At 33.3% G+C, this 14,557-nt stretch overlaps 1 non-coding gene and 1 pseudogene across 1 annotated transcript; both read right to left on the bottom strand.

The window, feature by feature from the left end:
- Positions 1 to 9,085: 9,085 nt before the first annotated feature.
- On the bottom strand, positions 9,086 to 9,157 carry TRNAH-GUG (transfer RNA histidin (anticodon GUG)). The gene has a single exon. It is a non-coding gene; the product is annotated as a tRNA-His (tRNA).
- Positions 9,158 to 10,224: 1,067 nt separating this feature from the next.
- LOC149000035 (putative pre-mRNA-splicing factor ATP-dependent RNA helicase DEAH2) lies at positions 10,225 to 14,138 on the bottom strand (annotated as a pseudogene).
- Between the last annotated feature and the right edge of the window lie 419 nt (positions 14,139 to 14,557).

Below are 14,557 nucleotides of genomic sequence, written 5' to 3'. Positions count from 1 at the left end.
TCATACTGTTATTTATAAAAAGCTTGAACTCAAAAGAAATGGCCACATTTCTTAAGGCATTAATCTTTCATTTTTCTTTCTTTTTTTTTTTTTTTTTTTTTTTTTTTTTTTTTTTTTTTTTTGTAAATGTCCTCATTCATTGGATTTGCAAAGAATAACAAATGATACCCAAAACTATAATTTACTTCACAATATAGTAATAATTAATATTAGTTGCAACTTGCAACGCCATATTCAATAATACATAATTACTTGATAATCGGTTTCTTTCTTCTATGTTAATTAATTTTTGTAATACCTAATCTTTTTCTTTTTTATAATTGTGTTTAATTTAACTAATTAGTTACTCTCTCCCTTTCTTTCAATTATATGAGATTAGATAAATTATTTGCACAATACTATGAAAGATAAAAAATAAATATCTAAACTTTTAATCATTAGAATATCAATAAACATTAAAAAGTCCTCTTATCAAATTTACATAATACCACAACATCTCCAATACATATTTACTCCACGATTGCAAAACTTTAACATTATTCAACGAATTCTAAAATAATTGTACTTTAAAATTATAGTCCATATATAATAAAAAGAGGATGTTAAGAAGCACCTAATATTTATACTGAAATATATTAAATTTTGTAATTAAAGAATTAGAATAATTATTCAACTCATTAAAAATAATTAGTCCAATTTAATTCATATTTTATGAAATTATAAATAAAATTTTACCTGAGATTTTCATTTTTATGGATAGTATTTTTTTTTCAATTGTCTCTAATATATCAAACTTATTCTTCACAAAAAAAAAAAAAATTGAAAATCATTGTTTTAAACTATAACTAAATACATACAATAACCAAAACAATAGCCACAAGCATTTCAATTATCTATGTGAATTTTGTCTGATTGCTTATTATCCTCAATCATGCATAATGTATTTCTAAAAAAAATGGAAAAAATTGTCTGCTAGTGCACATCTCTCTGCTGTGCACAGCAGTGCGGCGCTACATTGCGACACGTGTAAAATACCAGTTTAATGGTTGAGATAAAAATTGATAATTTTTAAATGTAAAACCCCTGAGAAAAACCCATTTAACCCATACCCGTCCCATATGAAAAAACCCGAATGATTAAAAATTCTTAAAATCCCATCTCTGAAATCGTCTTCTTCCTTTCTCCATTCTTGCTTGAGGTAGCGTCGGCGAATTCGACGGGGGAGACATGAAGAGGGGTTTGCTTCTCCTCTACCGGCCTGACATCAGATGAGTCGATGGCATGAAACAATTCGTACATCGTTTGCAAGAACTCTCCTGAAGTGATCCAGATCGAAAATATCAGAAAATTCGCAAAATTCGCAACCATAGACAATTTTGAGATAAAAATCAGTTCAACTATCCAGTTTGAGTGGGAAAAAGATGAAATCATCTAATATTTTAAACCGAAAAACTAGATTCAAAGTTCAATTTTTTTTTCTTTTCCATTTTATACCTTTCATCTCCCCAAATAACGTTCACTTGCAAGATTGGAATGACCAAAGCAGCTCTAAGAATCCTGGCAATGACAAATGCATCAACGATCTGGTTCCTCTGCTGGTTAATCCCTCTAGAAACCACAATCATCAGATATTTGGTACGATCCTTGCAGTAAAATGCAAGCAAGGACGATAACCTAACCCGCCCGGTTGCTTCCAAAATCCGCTTCTTCACCTACCTAAGCTTCTTCACCATCTCTAGCTTCAAAAGAAAATGGCAGAACAGAGTTTTCCTTCTCGGTGGTAGTCGGAGGTTGAAGACCCAATAAACACGGTTTCGGCTAAAGAGGAAGTAACTTATCGAGGTTGAAATCCAGCATCAACATTCCGAGCAAAGCCAAGAGAAAGAGCAAGAAAGCCCAGAGTTTAGGGTTCCTCCAACTGTTGCTGAAGAAGAAAGTGATTGTGTTCTTCTTTGAAAACTTATCGGTTGGGAGTGAAACTTGAAAATCAAGAACTCATAACGCAGAAGGTGGTGGGAATGCGAAGAGGAAACTCGACAAATTGCAGGTTTTGCGTAATCATTAGGGTTTTTTCATATGGGGCGGGTATGGGTTAAATGGGTTTTTCTCAAGGGTTTTACACTTATAAATTATCAATTTTTAGTTCAACTATTAAACTGGTATTTTACACGTGTTGCAATGTAGCGCTGCAATGCTGTGCACAGCAGAGAGATGTGCACAGCAGACGATTTTTTCCCAAAAAAAATGAAAAATTTCAAAGACACCTTAAGGGCCTGTTTGGTTACATGAGTCTGGAGATTTCAAATATCTAGAGATTTCAAATCTATAGACTTCAAATCTATGGAGTTATAATTTATAAAATTAAGTGTTTGGTTGTGGAATGAAATCTGTGAATTCATCCTAAAAATTTATTTGATCGACATGATTTTTGGAATGTACATTGTATAGCTTTTTGAAATCTCGGTTTCACCCTTACCCATAATCTCGTTCCCTTTTCCTGTGAATCGTAGATTTCTGATCTGTTTTTACACCACGGGTTATTCTCGAATCAGAATTTGAAATCTCTGTTCTGTCCGGCCCTGACAATTAGCAAAAACCCAAAAAATGTATCAACTTGACAACAATGACACTCCAAAATATCTTTTAAATTTTCACAATGATTCACTTCTATTAGCAAATTTTGGTAAGTCATGGATGATTTCATAATTCTTATATTTTTCTTTTTTTTTCTTCTTAATTTGTCATCTTATTTTAATAAGATACACAATTATATCACTAAGGGTATATTCATTATTTTCTTTGACTAATCAACATTTCTAATGAAAAAAGGGTTAATTGCCAATTTGGTATAATTTTTGGTTATTTATACTTTTCACCAATTATCTTGAGATGTGTCTCTGAAACTTTTTCAAAAAATAAAAAATAAAAATTCATGTATAATGTATGAATAAAGTAGTTCTAAATTACTAAGAAAAAAAAAGACTTATTAGTAATTTTGTACATAATTCTAAAACTAATTAATTACCATGTTTTTTCTTTTAGAAATCAATTACCATAACCATATATATATATTGCCCAACCCATGCCATATATGTGAGATTTATTATTCTCCTTCTCTATCTAATATTTTTCTGTACCCTCATATATGGCTACTTATACATGTGCATGTGAAAGTTTATTACTCACAATAAATGCTTCAAAAAATAGTTATTCAAAGCAAATAATTACCTAAGGCTGTTATTTGTGTACTAAAATCGTTTAACCATACCGAACCGTGCCATTTAAAACTACACCGTTTCAAATTTGGTACAGTATTTACTAAAACCATTTTTTGGAATTCGGTACGGTACTGTTTCAGTTTAAAACATTGTACCGTTCGATATATATCGAATACCATACCGATTTACTATATATCAAATATCGTTTACTGTATCATATTTGAAGGTTATTTTTGTAATTTTATTTTAAACTCTTACAACCTTAAGTCCCTAGATCCCTTCGTTTTAGACCTCTGTCATTTTAGACTTCTTCCATTCGTCGTCTCTTTGAGTTCAAGAGTTCGAGAGTTCAAGTAGACTCCTTCACTTCAAGTTCACAAAGAAAAGAGATTTTAGACTCTTCTTCTTCTTCTCCATCTTCCTAATCATCTCCTCCTTCATCATCGCTCTCTACTTAGTTTGTTTGTTTGTTTGTTTGTTTGTGTTTTTTTTTTCTGTCCTCTTCTTAAAATGTTAAATAAAAATTCAAAATTTCATTTTCCTCAAAACACAGTTTACAAAATAGGTAGTTATGATGTTAATTGACTTCTCTTCTCTTACATTTAGTTATCAAAAAAATAATATATATATATATAATAAAAAAAAATCTATTATGTTCCATATTGTTGATTTTAGAGTGGAGCGGAGGAAAGGCACAACAAAAGACCATGATTCATTATGGCTACGTTTGTTTGCAAAGGTGGGGTGGGAAAAAAAAACATGTGGGTCCCATGTGTAGTGGGGTGAGGGAGAAGGAAAGGAAAGGAAAGGGTTTTATGGAAAAGTGATAGGAGTGGGTTCCACTTTTTACTTTTCCCAACTTTCCCACGAAGTCCCACCAAATATGTGGGGTTTTAAAATAGCATGGGGTGGGAAAGTTGGGCTGCCACCATCACAGACAAGTTTCCTTGATTCAAGGAAACTTGTCTCCCACTTTCCCACCCCAAGCAACCAAACAATCTACCATTTTGGGATTTAAAGAAAAAATAAGAAATCTACACTTTTTTCAAGAATTTTTCCACCCCACCTTTAATCCAGCAAACAAACACAGCCATAGGGATTTCGTTCATCGTTTAATGAAGTATGTTATTATTTGTTTCTAGGTCATACCTGGATCTTCTTGCCTTTTGATCCAGCCAAAACTAATCCTGATTTGGGGGAACAAGAAGGAAAAGCGAAAGGGGAGACTAAATAGATCATTGTTTCTAGTACTTGTATCTCTAAGGCCAATCTCCTATTGGATGAGTTGGGAATAATGCTGCCTCATCTAGAAGTACTCAAGCTACATACCACTCTATGGATGATTATTATCTGAAATTCTGAATAAGCGAGGCATGCTTTTGAACCCTCAAATTATGGTAACCATTAAAGAGATTCATGTATATATTCAGAGTTTTCTTGAGAGCAAGCTCTAAATTTTTCTTGGATTTGGATTTAGATTCGGATAACGGTTTTGCTAATCGGATTCAAATACTGGTGTATCCGAGCCGAATCCGATCCGTTCACAGGTCTGAGTGGGAGGTTAAGTTGATAAAGTGTGTAGTCCAGTAGGACTTGGGTGGTACCGAATTTCAAATCCTTATATTGAATACTATTTCGGTATAATATTGAAAAAACGCAATAGATATCTAACAATTTTAAGTGGGAGGTTAGGTTGATAAAGCGGTATAAAATTATTGTTTCAGTATAAAATCGAAAATGCGCAATAGATGTCTAACAGTTTTAAGTGGTAGGTTAAGTTGAAAAAGTGTGTAGTCCAGTAGGACTTGGGTAATTTAAAAAGGTGTCAATTTGGTATGGTACCGAATTTCAAATGCTCATATTGAAATCGTACCATACGATATTGTTTCGGTATAAAATTGGAAAAAACAACATGATTTGATATATTGTATGGTATAATTTTAGTATAAAAAGAATTCATTCTTCTAATGTTCTACTTTGTAATATTGCCACAGGAATCTTGTACATTGGTACATTGAGAAGGCATCCAAATTCGAATTCGGAACTTTATCGGATATCCGATAATAATACGATCCGATAAACTATCCGTTATTGATTAGTAGTTGTCATTTTTTATTTATTTACAATTTCCTGTTATTGAATACCGAAATCCAAATCCTTTTATCAGCCTTTTTTTTTTAAATGTTTAATACTTTACTCTAATCAGATATTTTTTATTTCCAATTATCCGATTACCGGTTTCCGAATCCAATTATCATCCATTTTCAAAGAAAAAAATGTTGAATTGCTTATCGATCCGATAAGCAATTATCCGAATCAAAATCCGATTGCTTAACGGACGGATACAAATATTTTTCGGTAAGAAAATTTTCGGATACGAACACCCTTAAACGAATACGGAGGCGGATTTCGGCTATCCATTTACAGTTCTACTCTCACTTAACATTGTTAGACAACTATGCTCTTTGAGACATAAGATGATTTTCAAAATTAATTTTTTGGTGGATTAAAAAAATATGCATGTGGCTGCTAGAGAGTGTTCTACAATTATTTCAGAGTTTCCTAATTAATTTCAAAGTGATTTGGAGCTCAAACAACGAGTTTTAATCGATTTTAGGTTTTACTATCCGTATACAGTAGCCTTGGTCAATTGGTTTGGCAGCCCAGGAGACCAAACCAGGCTACCAAAAGGTATAGTGACAGCATAATGCCTTGATTTACCATTTTTCACCATGATTACTGGATGTCATACCTAGGAATGTCTAAAAGTGTTTGGTTAGAAACTCCATCATATCACATTTTATCGGCGTAGGTATTGAGGCCCAGTGACCCATGGCAGCAAATGGGGATTGTGGGTGTTCAAGACTGATATCCAACCCGTGAAAAGACACAATCACATTGTGGGGGTCATTCATTGGTAGTGTCTCATTATAATAAGCCTAGGCTCATGAGCGCTCAAGACTGGTTGACAACTTGTGAGAGAACATGAGAGCTTCCCATTTATTATATGTGGTGACCAACAAGGTTAAGAGTCTATAGTCCAAATTGGTTAGAGCCATAAGATATAATGACTCTAGGGAGAAAGATACATGAACGGATTGCGAGAGGCAATGAATGAAAATATCCGACCCTAAGTTGATTTGACTCAGGAGATGACTTGCATTAGGCTAGGTATTACCTTAACACATGCCAATACTCATACCAATGGTGGAGTGAGAGAGTAGTGATCTTAACCCCAGCCATGGTGATTGTCTAAAAAGGATGCTTCGACCCAACTACAGCGGAGAACTCAAAAAATGTGCTTAAGAGTCGTGAGGGAGAGTGATTGAGACCTTGATATTTATTTCTTGATTTGATTTTATGCATTTAAAGAAAGAAAAAAATAAAGCATATCAAGAATTTGTGAAAAATAAAATAAAATGACAGAAAAAATTGTATAAAATATATGACATTTAAACAAAAACAAATGATACAATAGTCAAGTGAAAGATTTACGATGAAACCGGAGTACATGCTTATATATAATAGCATGATATATATCAATTAGTTTTCAATTTTGTATATAGAATTTATAATAGATCTCATAATACTCTACCTACAGAGTTCAAACATTCAATAAAATTGTCAAAACTAAATTGGATCAGCTCTCAACCAAATAAACCAATTAAATTAAATACTAATATGTGACATTAGTTATAAGGTTGTTGGATGTATTATGAAGGCAAATAATATTTTGAACTGTATAATGTGAAGTAGTGAATTAAATGAACACAATAAAATATTTAAAATTTTGATGTTTATTATAAGTGCTAACCACGTGAGATTTTTTAAGAGTATATCATTTCTTTTTTGTTGTTTCTTAGTAATTTTGAACTACTTTGTTCATACATTATGCATGATATTTATTAGAAAAAAAATTATAGGAACACTCCAAGATAATTGGCAAAAAGTATAATACTCCAAAACTATGCCAAATTGGCAATGATTTCATTTTTTTTTTTTCATTAGAAACATTGATTAGTTAAAATAAATGACAAATATACCTTAGTTGTATTGTTTTAGATCTTATAATATAAAATGAAGAATTAAAGATAAATCAACAAGATGAAATTAAGGATTCAATATTTTTGGGGGCAAGATTGTAAAGTAACAAGAGGTTAATAGTAATGTATGAATTATGAGATTTATCTAAGGATGACTTAATGAAATTCACTAACGGAAGTGTATCATTGTAAAAATTTAAGAGACTTCTTTGGTTGTCTTTGTCAAATTGATATCTTTTTGGGGTGTCCATCGTTTTTGCAAAATGTTTTGAGGTGTCTCTTAATTTATTTATTTATTTTTTTAAGAAATAGATTATGCATGATTGATGATAATAAATAATCATACAAAAATCACATTAATAATCAAAATGTTTGCGGCTATTGTATTTAGTTATTCTATGTTCTTAGTTATCAACACAATGATTTTTAATTTATCTTTTTTTGAAAAATATGATTGACATACTGGAGGAAATTGAAAGACTACTAACCTATAAGAAAAAAAATCTCAGGTAAATTTTTATTTATAATGTCATAACAATATGAATTAAATTATACTATTTATTTTTAATTATTTGAAAGATTTTCCAAATTCTTCAATTACAAAATGTAACGTAATTCAATATATATGTTAGGTGCTTATAACCTATTATTTTTATTATGAATTATAACTTTGAAGTTTAACTATAATTTTGAGTTTTATTACATAAATTAGTTGAATAAAGTTACAAATTTGCAATTGTGGAGTAAAGTTATATTGAAATTGTTGTGGTATAAAGTTAATTTGATGAGAGGATTTTATTTATATATATAGTAAAAATTTATACTTATATATGAGAAAAAAATGAAAGAAAAATATTGAAGTATAAATTTAAAAAAAATAGATAAGAATATAACTATACTAAATAGTAATTTATCTATGAATTTCAAATATAACATCATATATTTTATTTTTAATGGTATTGCTTAACCTAAATAACAACAAAGTTGTTATTTCATTTTACCTAGTTGTATGGTATTTCATTATTTTATTAAAAAAAACATATATTTTTCAAAATATCAAGATTCGTATCTCAACTCATATTCTATATTATTTAAAAAAATACAAAGAATACATAAAATGAAATGAAATTATTTAGTCAACAGTAAGAAAGTTTTAGGAAGATGAATAGATCTAATAGGAAAAAAAATGGATATGAAAATCGAGAGAAATTAAGAAAATATTTTAAATTATTATTATTATTTATTTTTGAGATATAATGAATTTAATAAAATTAGGAGAATTTTTTAAGGCAAATACTCTATCAAGAGTATTTTGATATTTTCTAATTAAAGAAAAAAAGCAAAACTCAAATCGAGGAATGAGATAAATCCGTAAGACCTTATTTCTTAAAAATAAAAAATTATCGAATCTCAAATACGGAATTTTGGTTTCTATAAATAAAAAATTATATTAATAAAATGATTATTCGGTAAAAAAGGGGGGAATTTTAATTTTTTAATTACCTTTTAAGAATTTAACCAAATTATACTATATTTCATTATTTTTTTAAGAAAATAACATATCTTAAAGAATTTTAAAATTTCTATCTCAAACTATATTTGAATTCATGTATAGTGGTATTTGATACGTAAAGTAAAGTGAGAGAAATAAGGAAAAAATATAGGAATTTTTAAAATTTCAAAAATCAACAATGGATATCCTGATGAAACCGAATTTCTGCTGCTCTGTTATAAATTAAGTATAATATCTAATTTGAATAAAATTTTATTTATTAAGGATTGATATAAGAGAACGAATTTCCGGTGAATTCAAAAAATATGTAATGTGGCTGCTGGGATTCGAGCCCAGGTCTCCACGGCCACAACGTGGAATTCTTACCACTAAACTACAGCCACAGGATGAAAATAAGTTTGCTAAATTTTTATAATAAATATTTTATTTGAAATATAACACCCTTGTCTCAACTGAAATATATATTTTTTTGGACCAAGAAGGTGAAAAATATTTAACACGACATATTACATGGCCACAGTCTAACAAAAATAATGACAAAAAATTACCCCGGCACAAAGAAGCCACACTAACACACTTTTGGTTCAAAAAGGTAAACTATATGTCATGCACCAAATAAAGGACCCATACTCCCCTCTTGATTTCCTACCAGTTATTGTCCAAAATTATTATTCATGTATCAAAGCGAGTTATTATCTTTTCATTGGGTTCTCGAGTACCTTTATAGTCATAATATAGATTCAATATCGATTAGAAAAATTAAAATCTTATGCCTTAATTGAGCTGAGAACAACTCAATTGGATGGTTGTTTTTCTTTTTATTTCTAAGGGCCTTAATTGAGCTGAGAACAACTCAATTGGATGGTTGTTTTTCTTTTTATTTCTAAGGAAGCTAGTTGTCACAATAAAGATTTTTCTTCCCTCGTTCTTCTTCCAATTATTATACAAGCTATTATTCAATTATAATAATGGCATATTATATAATGATTTAAATAAATTTATTATGTAAATAAACTAGAAAGAAAATTTGAAAAAGAAAATTATGCCCTCTCAATGTTGTGTTGGATGGATTGGCCTAACAAGTTCTACAGGGTGGTTGATAGAGCTATGTTCGGCTACTTCCAATACACAAGTTGAATAAATTGTATTTTATAGAGCTTTAGAGGAGCATAGAGGATGAATTTTGGATACGTTGGTTCCCTTTGGAGATATGAAGATTGGGAATAAGTTTTTTTTCATCTTCTTTCACAAGTGACATGTAAAAAACTCTAAAAATAAAATAAAATAAAATTACAGAGATACAACAAAACTTGGGAGAATATATTATTTCAAAAGGTAATTAAATTTACAAGATTATATGAAAAAATACAAGCAACAAAAAAAATACACCTATCAAGTACATTAGAACCTTAAGATTACCAAAAAAAAAAGAAAAAAATACATTAGAACCTTATTTCTTTTTCTTATTCTCCTCCTTTTCCGGCCCTTTCTCGCTTCTTGTAAAGCCTTTCAAGAACACGCTTGGCCTCGCACCGTGGGAAGTTGTCAAGGTCATAATAGCGGGGTGATATGTCCGCCAGCCACTCTACACGAACATCAGTGACAGTGCGAATGAAATTCTGACTCGTCAACATATATTCATTGTAGATAACCCACTCCGGTTTGTGATCCAGGCAGTTAGAAGGATGAAGACGAACCACCTGATTGTCTTTCAGTGTTAGGTAGTGACCAGTACGCTCAAGGTGCGCAACCTGCATAAAATATCCGGCCAGCATAGCTTTCCTTATGTTTATGTAGTAGTCTCGACTGTTGAAGTGTGTGCTGCATAACTTGAGGTTGAACCTTGCCATAATTCGAACCAACTGTTGCCTAACATTGTCAGCAGCCTTCATGGTCCTGTGATTGATGAAGTTTTCATAACACCACTGAGGGTCTTCATTATTTTGCTTGTAAGCATGATAGACATTTAGAAGTGTGAGGTGGTCTCCATGGATGTGCCTGAACCGAGCTTTCGCTTCATCTGCAGATTTCTGAGCCTCCCTAGGCCGGACAAAGCAATTGGGTACTGACAGCATGGCTGAAACAGAAAGGATTTCATTAGAACAGTCAAATTCAGGACTGACAACGAGCATCTTCGACATTTGAGGATCCAAAGGAAATTCACTCATGATTTCCCCCAGCTTAGTCAAGTTTCCGTCATCGTCAATTGCACCCAAGTAATTCAAGACTTCCAGTGCTCGCCCCAATGTCTCTGGAGCAGGAGGGTCCATAAAATCAAAATGCACAAGATCATCAATCCCAAGCTTCTTCAATGTCAGAACTGTGTAAGCCAGATTTGATCGCACTATCTCAGGGTAAGTCTGTGGCTGAAGATCATTGTGGAAACTTTTCTCAGTGTAAAGTCTGAAGCATTTTCCAGGTTGCGTTCTTCCAGCACGACCCGATCTCTGGTGTGCACTTGCCTTTGATATTGGGGAGACCAGCAAAGACTCCACTCGCACTTGTGGATTATAGAGCTTCTGTTGTAATATTAGTCCCACATTGACTGATGTGGGAATATGTGGAGAGGAAGAGGCTATAAAAGAATGCCTCTTCCTTCTTCTTTAATCATCCCAAATATCTTCTCTCTTGGATATTTCTTTATTTATAGTGGAGTTTTCTCTCTTGCCCATATATTATTGTGTCTTTATTTTTTCTTAGTTGTTATTATCGTGTTCTTCTTTTCTCTTATTTGCTGATTGTTCTATTCGGTGGGTTCTTCATAACCCGACAGTGGTATCTTGAAGAAGAAATCTATATGCTCCAACCAGAAGGTTTTGAAGAACCAGAAAAGGGGAACTTTGTTTGCAGGTTGAACAAATCTCTATACGGCTTAAAACAGGCGCCAAGATGTTGGTATAAGAGATTTGATTCCTTCATATTGAGCCTTGGATACAACAGACTTGCTTCAGACCCTTGTGCGTATTACAAGAGGTTTGGTAATGATGATTTCATCATTTTACTGTTGTATGTCGATGATATGTTGGTGTCAGGCCCCAACAAAGATCGGATCGTAGAATTAAAGGCTCAGTTGGCTAGGGAATTTGAAATGAAGGATCTAGGACCCGCAAACAAGATTCTAGGGATGCAAATTCACCGAGACAGAAATAACAGGAAGATTTGGCTATCTCAGAAGAGTTACTTAAGGAAAGTCTTGCGCCGCTTCAATATGCAAGACTGTAAGCCAATTTCTACTCCTCTTCCTGTTAATTTCAAGTTATCCTCAAGTATGTGTCCTAGCAATGAAGCAGAGAGGATGGAGATGTCTCGAGTACCGTATGCATCAGCAGTGGGAAGTCCGATGTTCGCTATGATATGTACAAGACCGGACATTGCACATGCAGTGGGAGTGATTAGTCGGCATATGGCGAATCCAGGACAAGAGCATTGGATTATAGTGAAGAGGATCCTAAGATACATTAAAGGAACCTTGGATGCTGCTATGTTATGGAGGATCCGAATTTCTTGTCGAGGAGGATATGTTGATTCCGATTTTGCGGGGATCTTGATAAAAGGAAATCCACTACTAGCTATGTGTTTACAATTGCGAAGGAGCTGTGAGTTGGGTATCTAAACTACGACAGTTGTAGCACTGTCTACAACAGAAGCTTGAGTATATGGCAGCTACACAAGCTTGTAAAGAAGCAATCTGGATAAGAAGATTCATGGAAGAACTTGGGCACAAACACGAGAAGATTCTCTTGTATTGTGACAGTCAGAGTGCCTTGCACATTGCAAGGAATCCAGCTTTTCATTCCAGGACAAAACACATAGAAGTACAATATCATTTTGTTCGTGAAGTGGTGGAAGACGGAAGGGTGGATATGCAGAAAATCCACACGAAAGAGAACCTAGCAGATGCATTGACAAAAGCAATCAATACTGGCAAGTTCATTTGGTGCAGATCCTTGTATGGCTTGACAGAGACATAGACAGCATGGTGGTGGCAAGATAGAGACTGGTGTGGAGATTGATTGGTTCTCAATCTAATCTCCAAGTGGGAGATTGTTGTAATATTAGTCCCACATTGACTGATGTGGGAATATGTGGAGAGGAAGAGGCTATAAAAGAATGCCTCTTCCTTCTTCTTTAATCATCCCAAATATCTTCTCTCTTGGATATTTCTTTATTTATAGTGGAGTTTTCTCTCTTGCCCATATATTATTGTGTCTTTATTTTTTCTTAGTTGTTATTATCGTGTTCTTCTTTTCTCTTATTTGCTGATTGTTCTATTCGGTGGGTTCTTCATAACCCACGACCTTCTGCTTGGCAAAACCAGGGTCAATAACATAAACGATACCATCAATAGTCAAAGAAGTCTCTGCAATGTTGGTTGACACAACAATCTTCCTTCCAGGAGGGCCATCTTCCTTCAGGGGGGGTGGAGCAGCCTCAAAAATCTTCTTCTGCATAGTTGGAGGGAGTGTTGAGTACAGAGGTACCACTTTCACTGGTCCCACCTGATCACCTAAATTTCCAATTTCTTTTGTAATTTTCCGGCATGCATTTTCGATCTCTTCCTCTCTAGTGAGGAAAACAAGGATGTCACCAGGAGGCTCACACATGTGTATTTGCACAACCGTTCGAATTGCTGCTTCAAGGTAATCTCTCTCAGGTTCCTGTGTGTAGAAGATCTCAACTGGATGAAGTCTTCCAGGAACTTTCATAAGAGGTGCACCAAAAAAGTAATCCTGAAATTTCTCAGCCTCGAGGGTTGCACTCATAACCACCAGTTTCAAATCAAACCTATTTTTCAGGATTTCTTTCAGAAGCCCAAATAGAACATCTGTTGCTAAAGTTCTTTCATGAGCCTCATCAAGTATAATAACTCTATAACGTTCAAGAAGCGGATCTGTCATAGCTTCTCTCAACAGCATACCGTCTGTTAAATACTTCAGAACAGTTCTAGAGCTACTGCAATCTTCAAAACGAATGCTGTAACCAACTTCTTCTCCAATAGTTACATCCATCTCTTCAGCAACTCGGACCGGACACAGACATCGCAGCCACCCTACGAGGTTGTGTACAGGCTATCATCTTCTTTTTACGATTGTCCGTTGTCTCCAACTCAATTGCATCCAAAACGAACTGAGGAATCTGAGTTGTTTTCCCACTACCAGTTTCTCCAACCAATATCAGAACCTGATTGGATTTTAAAGTTTCGAAAAATTCTTCTTTTTGCTGCCAAACAGGAAGCGTCTTCCTCTTCTCCAGGATTTCATAGTACCTCTGAGAATAAGGTCTAGTAGCCGTTTTCTTTGCAGAGACGCAAGTTTCCTCCGCCACGTCAAACAAGCTAAGCTTCCTTTTCCTCTCCGTTGACATTATCGGGATCCAATTCCGTAATCAAAATAAAGGAAAGGAAAAAGCTAATAAAGATGAAGAAGCCCAGAACCAAAAAAGAAACCTTGGAACTCCTCAATTATATTTGTGAAGTAGGGCAAAGTGGAAAGAAATGTAAAACGACGAGCAAAAGAATACAGAGCAGCGGATGAATGAAAACAATAGAGGCTTCTTATTTTCTGTGCTTTGGAATTATAATGGTACGACCATATGAGCCATATTTATAGGTGTTAGATATGTGAGTCATATTCAAATATGATATTGTTGAGGTATTTGAGTCATACTCAACTTATGTTCTAATATGAACCATCAGATTAGTTACGATCTAACGGTATAATGAGCTTTAATGGGAGAGTCCAATTACCAATAGAACTCTGTGTGGTTCCATTTTAATCTAGATA

This window comes from Hakea prostrata, chromosome 11 (assembly GCF_041222555.1).
Source record: "Hakea prostrata isolate BN-2017 chromosome 11, UWA_Hpros_2, whole genome shotgun sequence".
Taxonomy (NCBI): domain Eukaryota; kingdom Viridiplantae; phylum Streptophyta; class Magnoliopsida; order Proteales; family Proteaceae; genus Hakea; species Hakea prostrata.
This window is presented reverse-complemented; position numbering and strand designations above follow the sequence as displayed.